This window comes from Myotis brandtii, unplaced genomic scaffold (genome assembly GCF_000412655.1).
Source record: "Myotis brandtii unplaced genomic scaffold, ASM41265v1 scaffold639, whole genome shotgun sequence".
Taxonomy (NCBI): Eukaryota; Metazoa; Chordata; class Mammalia; order Chiroptera; family Vespertilionidae; genus Myotis; species Myotis brandtii.
In genome coordinates this window covers 141709-150571 of record NW_005370452.1, presented here as the reverse complement: position 1 = coordinate 150571, position 8863 = coordinate 141709, and the positions used below count along the sequence as shown (strand labels likewise).

Here is an 8863-nt window from a genome sequence, read left to right as displayed (position 1 = left end):
AGTAATTTATTTCCATTAATTTTAATTATTTTGATTAATTTTGTAATACTTGGGATTTAAGTATGTGAATTGAAGTAATTCATTTTAATTAATAATATATCAAATAAATTTAATTGTTGATCTGAATTCTGTGAATGAGTTATTTTGCTTCCCTAAGAAGACTGAACGTTCTTTGAGGGCAGGAGCCCCACCTGGTGCTTTTGCGTTCTCTGCGGTGCCTTTTCCTGTCGGGTTCCATGTGTTGCGATGACCCTCCAGCACAGTCCCGCAGGAGATAGAACATCTGGAGCCTTTGCCACAAAACCATCATCTCCACCCTGAGCTACAAGGTAGATGACCCACCGTGCCTCACTTTTTGGGTGTATGTTTAAGTATGAAACTAATGGGAACATTTCACCTTATTTTGAAGGCAGGGTTAAATGCTTATTTTGAACTCCTGCTTTTGATATCAGATATTACATTTTTTTCCAGGAAGATCATCCCCATACGATGGAGAAATAGCCTGTCAGCACTGTATTCTTGGTCTGAAGCAGATCAAAGAGGTCTTATTAATTATTCATTATGACATTTTACATCTTATTTTACTTTTTATAATTACCAGAGTCTGTATAATTAACCTTTTATTGAGTTGAAGTACTTAACATTAAGTAGGGCTATAATTACGACTATTAAAAAAGGTATATGGAAGAATTTAAAAATCTTTAATTAGAAAGAAAATGGTCCCCCTCCCCTCTCCCCCCAGCAGGTCCATAGTGAGATTTTTTTCTTGTCAACAAGTATCTTTATTATTTCAACAAGAAAAGCAAACAAGCCAGAAAAGCAAAGTGGTCAGTCATATCTGATTGGTGAGAGTTGTGCAGTTTCATTAGCCTCATATTTTACTTCTGGGTTAGAGATGTGGCCAGTGTCTGTGAGCATCTTTGATTTTGTCACGCACATTCCTAGAGTGCAGCGATGGTTTCGTCCAGCATCCAGTGCTGTTGTTTTGTGGATGAGAAGGCAGCTGGGCATCCGCGAGGCCCCCTGGGGTTGCTGTGAGGAGCGTACGTGCCAGGGATCAGCTCCAAAGGGTAGCTCAGCTGGCACAGGGGCAGTCTCCTCCTCTCTGCTCAGCTCTCTTCCTGTTACACCGTAAATTGGGAAGAATTTCGTCCAAATCTAGTTCAAGTGGACTAGACTGGAAATAGCATCGGAGAACAGAGAGGTGGTTAGCCTTCTGTAACGTATTCTGGCTTAGCAAATGGCTCTTGACCAGGAGTCAGTCCCCTTCCTGTGGACTCTGGTGACACATGTAACCTTCAGGCCGGAACCCAGTGGCGAGGTTACGTCTGAAGGGCAGTGTGTGCCCGTGCAGTGGGGCTGATGCCACAGAAACGGGAGCCCGTTTTCCATTGTCAGGTTTCATCCTTCAAGCACAGGTCCCAGCGGCCTGTTCTGCAGGTTTCTGTGTAGAACTGAGGGCAGCCCCTCCACCCGACGCTTAGGGGACGAGGAGGGGCTGCTGTCAGTTCTCCACTCTCCACTCGCCCTGAGGGTGGTTCTGTGTCTTCGTGGCTCTATCCCGGGAGGGACCTAGGCTTTGCTTCTGCCCGTGGAGAAGGGGACAGTCACAGCGCCCCCCCCCCCCTTAGGGTCATTGTAAGAATTCTGCTCCGGGTGACCGCCGGGAGAGCACCCAGCATGCCCTCTGGTCTCTGTAGCAGTGCCGGGCGTCTCCTACAGCCCATTTCTTCCCCGCCTCCCTACTGCCCCACATGCCAAGCCTCTATGTCCCTTTCCAGCGATGAGCATCTGGTGCGTCTCATCAGCCTCGCATCTAATCTGTGCTACACGGTGGGTGTCCCGCCAGGCCTCCCAAGGAGCACCCCAGCACCCACAGACACAAAAACAGATTTCTCGTGAAGCTGTGCACAGCCCTCCGAGCCCACGTTCCACGGGTCCGCCTCGTCTGCCGGTGGCTCCGCGGTTCCAGCTGCAGCAATCTTGATGCCAGGGCCGGGGGCACGGGGCCATGACTGAGGACCTCTCTCCGCTGTGAGAGAACATTGCGAGTGGCTTGGAGAACTCCTGGTATGACAAGAGGCATCAGTAGGTCTGCCTTCATGGCAGGAGGACAAAGCCAGAGGAAGGACCTGAGTTTGCTATTGATCTTACTTCCCCTGAATACCTCAGAGGTGAATGGTATCTGTAACTACAGAATAAACACGAATGGGCCCTGGTAATTCACAGATTTGTTCAGGAATGGCCCCAAATGAGAGAGTTCTAGTGAAAGAACTAAAATGGGGGCTTTGATCCCGACTCACTGTCTGTGTGACCTTGGGCTGCCCTGTCCTTTGTGGGGTTCAGCGTCCCCCAGTTGGGATCACCTAGCCTTCCTGAGAGCTCCTGTTTGCTGTGGCATTTGCTCCATCGCTTGTATCCCGTCCTGAACAGGCCAGGCACAGCACTGAGACTTTGGGTGCAGTGCTGAGCCTTGCTAAGCTGATGGAGCTACTAGATGGGCTCCAGGTAAAAGGGAAAGGAAAAATCAAATGTGCGGGAAGGAAAAAGGAACCCAGAAACGGAGATGAGACGAGGAGAGAGAGGAAGAATAGCAGGAAACGCTTCTCCAGGTGCTGCCGAACGGGATGGGTGCCCCTCTTCTGCGCTGACCCATTCTGTGGGTGGCACCTGGCTGCAGGTGGACTTAAGAGAGTTCCATCAGGAGGGGCGGTTCCAGGTGATGCCCTGGGCCCTGGAGCTGATGGCCCGGCCGTAGGTCCTGGCGGGGCTCTGGCACCAGCTGCTCTTCACTAGCTGTGTGTCCTTGGGGAGGTTCCTTGGCCTTTCCCTGCCTCCATTTTCTCATCTGCAAAATGGGGATCCCAGTCAGCATCTCAGTCACAAGGCGGTTATGAAGGTCGCAGGTTACTTCAAACAGTGCTTATTAGCACACCACGGGCATTCAGAACGTGTCAGTAGTTATCAATGTTTAGTGGATGTGACTGAGGGTTAATAGCAAGCGTGTCAAACGGGCCGCGAGTTTGACATGCTTGGTTAATAGAATGGCAATTTGTGGTTCCTAATTTGTTTTATTATTTCATTTATCCACAGTTTATTAGCCTTTTGAAAATAATTTTCAAGTAATGTTTTATTTCAGAATATATTTTGTTAGATGCATTTCTTCCAGTTTTCCGGTTTATGAACATCTCTTTTGACACGTCTTTACTTGACCCTTTTCAAAGAATGTCAGGGGGTAATCTTCACTGTTTTATTTTATTCCTGTCTAATGCAATATCCTTCAGTGGTTAATTCTTTTACATTGAAAGCTTGTCATTGAAATTTTTATTATCATATACAATTTCAGGTTAATTTCCTTTTTAAAAAATTTTAGGCAGCTGTTTCCCGTTTATAGGTAATGAAAAAGATTCAATACAGTTTTGTAGGTGTTGCCTGTATTTGCTTGGACATTTTAGGAGCTTGTGATTGCGGGCACCCTAATGGGAACAGCCGTGTGCACGGCAGGTGTGCATGAGGCCTTGCCTGGCTTCAAATCTTTTGCAGATTTAGGAGTAATTTTTTTCCTGTTCTTTCCCAAGCCTTCTCATCCTTGTTCATTCCTCCTCTGTCCTTTCCCAACCTTTGGAAACTGTGCCAAAAATGTTTGACAATGCTAGGATGTCTTATCTGGTGCTGGCAGCTGAGGCCACAAACAGGCTGACGTAGCTTAGCCCAGCCTCAGAATTGCCTTCCCAGCAGAGCAGTGAGCATGAACCCTCGTGAGAGCCAGGCCAGCTAAGAAAGCCCTCCGAGCAATGTCTAATCTAGGAATCGGCTACTACCAAGTGCCCATTTTTAGGATGTATTTAAATTTTGACATACTTTTTCCTCGGTGCTGAAGCTAGTGTGTGGCTGCGGCTCTTAGTCATCGTCATGGGACTTACTGTCAATTTGACTGGAACTGGCAGATGTGGGAATGCCGTCCTGAGCCCTCGCCAAGCAATTCCACCGGCTGCTTGGCCTGTGGACAAAGGAGGGTTTGTTGTCTGCCGGCTGCAGTGGAGTTCATGTTGTTTTGTAATTGTTAGTGTAAATAGTGACCAGCTAAGAAGCGACTGTAATTTAGATGGACATATTTTTATTTTCGTAGTTGGCATCAGGAACCTGGATCTTAAATGCATGAGATTTATTGAGCAAAAGTGCCACCTGAGGCCGCCTTCCCCGGGTGTGTGCCTGGAGGTGGAGCTGGAGTTTTACTGCCGTTGGTTGTGCTCCTAGAAACCTCGAGTGGGCGAAGGTGGGTTGCTGGCCAGGCCGCAGGGATGCAGGTCTGCTGGGTGCACTCCAGAGAATTTCCAGGATGCTGGTGGGGCCTTGGGGTTTTATTTGCTCATGGGGACCCAGTGCTCCTGCCCAAATGCAGTTGTTTCTGGCTCCATATTGTCATGGCAACCCGTGTGCACCTCCATCTCAGCTCCGTTAGCATTGTCTGTCCTTTCTCCTTGGTGCCCACTGAAGGGAATGCTTGCTAAGGGTTTGGTCAGTAAATCCTTTTTGAATAAGTGACTTAGTTACGTATCTTTACGTTTAAAGTACTTATGAATGGGCTTTATTGAGGCTCTACGGTGGGGCCCTATAACACTGGTGCGCAGAGCGGGGAGGATGTGCTGGGTGGGCGTTGCTGTCTTCTGCTGGCAGGACGGGCTTCAGCCGGAGTGGATTCCAACTCACCCAGGGATGCTCGCCTTTTGCCTCCGTGCGCTGTAAAAATGCAATCATGTTAAAATTTAATACAGCGTTCTTTGTGCCCACTAAGTGGAAAGAGCCGTTTTCAAATGGAGCTGAGTAGCCCAATCGATCCCTCCGTTTTTGTGTTAGAGCTCTGAGGCTCTCAGGAGCTCCTTCGCGCTGACGATCTCATCTCTCCGCACGACCCTTTGGAGGAAATGGGCAGGCGCTTTCTCCACTCTGCAGATGTGAAGGCATGACTAGGTTCTTGGGCTCCGAAGGACCTGCTGTGTCACAGTGACACTGGGATAAGTGAGAATGACCATAACCAATAAAATCAATTTTATCAAGAAGCTTTAAGAAAGCATACTTTCCCCAAGACATTTTCAAACAAATTAAACGCAACTTATTTTTTCCTGTTGCCAAGTAGTGTTAATTGAAAATTATTTGGCAAAACCCAGAAATAACCTGTGTTAATACTATATAATGTGTATTTTCCCCGGGATCTATGCATCCATGCATCCACCCACCTATATTCTACCCACCCGCTCCTCTTCCCAGCCACCCATCTATGCTTTTAACCAATACACATAGCTTCATCACTTGCTACTTTTTCTAGCCAGTAGTATACCATGCAAAATTTCCATGTGAATAGATATTCTTACCAAATGTTATTTTTAATGGCTGTGCAAGTAATACATCTCTGAGTTATGAGAGCATCTGTTTCATATGAGGCAGGTGGAGCTGCTGTTGTTAAAATAATGGGAAGTCATCATCACAGCCGGTGCAAGCTGTGCAGAGTTGGGAGGAAGAGTAGGAAGCGACTGAGTCAAAATCTCAATCATTCCTTGATGTAGTGGTGCCAGGGAGGGACCGCTCAGAGTGGCTGTTCTTGCTGCAGGTCCCTGAACCCTCACTTGGGAACGTGTCAGAAGTGCAGGTGATTGGGCCCCACCCAGCCCTACAGACTCAGAAGCTGGGAGGGAGCCCTAGCAACCTGTGTTTCACAAGGGGCTCTGATGCAGGGTAACTAACATCTGAGAACCACTGTTGTGGGATAGGCCAGTCAGGTTCAGACCCACCTGAGAATGGGGTCAGAGTTGCTAGGAATCTTGCTGTATCTGTACTAGCTGTGTCGTGTGGCTGGGAAAGTTGGAAAGGTAGGGCATAAACCCAGGCAGGTGGAGAACTATACATGGCAGCAAGGCACCAGCCCCACCAGGCCCGATGTTCACCATGAGGGGCTTTAGGTGTGGGATAGGCCAGTCAGGTTCAGACCCACCTGAGAATGGGGTCAGAGTTGCTAGGAATCTTGCTGTATCTGTACTAGCTGTGTCGTGTGGCTGGGAAAGTTGGAAAGGTAGGGCATAAACCCAGGCAGGTGGAGAACTATACATGGCAGCAAGGCACCAGCCCCACCAGGCCCGATGTTCACCAGGAGGGGCTTTGGGTCCAGATGCATCCATCCATCCATCCATCCATCCATCCAAGCAGTCCATGATTTAATTGCTCCCTGCTAGGTAGCAGGCACTATGGTAGAGTTTTTTGGATTAAAATAATTTAATGAGTGGATTATCTAAGGGTTTAATACTTAAAAAGGAATGTGGAAGCTTGAGATATTTCCTTGTCGGGAGCTACTTCACCAAACGTTTTGGGATTAAATGTGATGTCAGCTGGTGATGTGAGAGATTTGCCCTCGTATGGAGTGGCTGCATCCTTTTACTCATTCAGCTTGGCAGCCAAATATGAATCCCGGGCTTCACACTTGGAGTTAGTTTTGGGTTCTGTGGGATCAGCAATGGATTTAAAAATCTCTAAATATATAAGGAGCTCATACAACTCAGTATCAAACAAACAGTCCAATTAAAAAATGGGTAGAACACTTCAAAGAAAACATACAGACGGCCAACAGACATATGAAAAGATGCTCAACAGTCACTAATCATCAGAGAGATGTAAATTAAAACCATAATTAATTATCGCCTTACACCCGTCAGAATGGCTATCATCAATAAATCAACAAACAGCAAGTGTTGGCAAGGATGTGGAGAGAAGGGCACCCTAGTGCATTGTTGGTGGGAATGTAAAATGGTGCGGTCACTATGGAAAATGGTATGGAGGTTGCTCAAAAAAGTTAAATATAGAACTGCCATATGCTCTAGCAATACCACTTCTGAATTTATATCTAAAGGAAATGCAATCCGTACCTTGAAGAGATATCTGCACCCCCATGTTCACTGCACACAAAAGCCACACGGTGGAAACCACCCAGGTGTCCACAGATAAGTGAGTGGATGAAGAGGATGTGTTATGTTTCTGCAATGGGATATTATTCAGCCATAAAGAGAAGGAAATCTTGCTATTGTGACAACATGGAAGAACCTGGAGGACAGAATGCTAAGTGAGATAAGTCAGTCAGAGAAAGACTTAATATGTGGATGTAAAAAAAGCCAAATGCAGGGAAGCAGAGAGAAGTTATGGGGATCTAATGTACTGTGTGGTGACCATGATTAATACTGTATCGTGTACTTGACATTTGCTAAGAGAGTAGGACTTAAAAAGAAAAAGAAGTGTGTGAGGAGATGGAGGTGTAAACTAATCCTACCATGGTAATCATTCTGTGACATATTTGTGTATAAAATCAACACATCATACACCTTAACAGTACACAGTGTTATATGTCAATTGTGTCTCAATATTTGTCTCAATAATACGTCAATTGTGTCTCAATAAATGTCTCCATGAAGCTGGAAAAAACCCTTTTGAATTTGTCTCGAGGATGGCTCCCGGATTCCAGGTTCCGAGCCACAGCCTCGCCCTGTCTGCCCGCCTGCAGCTTCCTGAGGCTCCTGGGTTTGACATGTGGTTTAAACTGCGGGGCACTGACTCACAGGGGCTGCAGGCCAGGACTCTGACTGCTGGGCAGGAAGCAGAGCTGTCTTGTCGTTAGTCTCATCATCCACTTAGTTTATAGCGTTTCTTTGGTGATCTGAGACAGGGAGGAAGCGAGAGCTTCGGATACGATTCTGAGGCCCTTTTCAGTCTTAGGGTTCAGGACTCACGCTGATACAGATAATTCCATCTGTTTGTTACATGGTGACTTACAGACAGTTCACATCCTGATGCAGCACCGGCCTCACCTGGGAGCTGGAGAAGCCCTGGGAGGGGAGGGGTGTGTGACGTCTTCCTTACCCAGGCAGGGCCATGTGTGCAAAGTCACGAGCAGCGAGTCGAGTGGCGGAGTGGGGGTTTGGGCACTGTGTTGGCTTGGTCTTCTAGATTTTTTCTTTGGATATTGTGCAATAGTAAACAGAAACGAAAGCACAGGGAGAATTTTTAATGATTTTCTAATCTATTAATTTAAAACACACCCTGGAAGCACATCACGGTTGTTTACTTGAACTTTCTTCTCTTGAAGCTGATTGTGGTGTAGAGGGGGCAGGACCCCTGCTGCCCTGTGTGTCTGGCACCCTCTCTCCAGTGCGTGCGGTCATCTCTCTCCTGTCTCTTATCTCCAGCCTTAGCGTATCCCACAGCAGGTGTGGTTTGATGTGTCAGAAAACGGTAAGGTCTTCATTGGAATGGAAGCACTGCACTTCCTTTGACATATAACACTGTGTAAGGTTAAGGTGGGTGGATCCGCCATCAGGCCTCCCCAGCCAAAGGCCAGTCACCCAATGAACTACACTTAGGACTTGAGAGTTTTATCTTGATACAGTAAGGCATTGTAATTCCAAGTCAGTATTGGCTATTTCACCAGATGGACCTCAAATCCAGAGCTGCTGTTGGAGCAGTCAGAGCAGCATTGCCCTTTTTGGCTGGTGGGAAGGCATTTCTTTCTCCTGCGGGTGAGGAGTGAGGAAGAGGGGTGGGAGATGGTAGGAGAAGGAGGGGGAGACACTCCAGGAGTCTGCGCTCGGTAGGCTCATCCGAGAGCCAGAAGTGCAGCTGCTTTCCCCGTCCTGGCAGGTCTTAGGAAGGCATCGCCGACAGAAACCCTAAAACGATGTCTTCTTAAAGAGCATGAACCGAAATGGGATATTGGCATGTATAACGTTCTTTGATTTTGTATATTTATTGGACATTTTTTGATCAAGAGAAAACATACATACTAAATTATGCTAAGAAGGTAGATCATTTTTAAAAGCAACCAGAA

At 47.0% G+C, this 8863-nt stretch overlaps 1 long non-coding RNA gene across 1 annotated transcript in view; it reads right to left on the bottom strand.

Annotated features, from left to right (window-relative positions):
* Positions 1–464: 464 nt before the first annotated feature.
* LOC106723760 overlaps positions 465–8863 on the bottom strand; it is an 11888-nt gene continuing 3489 nt past the window's right edge. The window contains exons 2-3 of the long non-coding RNA XR_001359474.1: positions 2304–2306; positions 465–544 (exon numbers count right to left, since the gene is read on the bottom strand). This is a non-coding gene — a long non-coding RNA (uncharacterized LOC106723760). The remainder of the gene's footprint in view (positions 545–2303; positions 2307–8863) is intronic.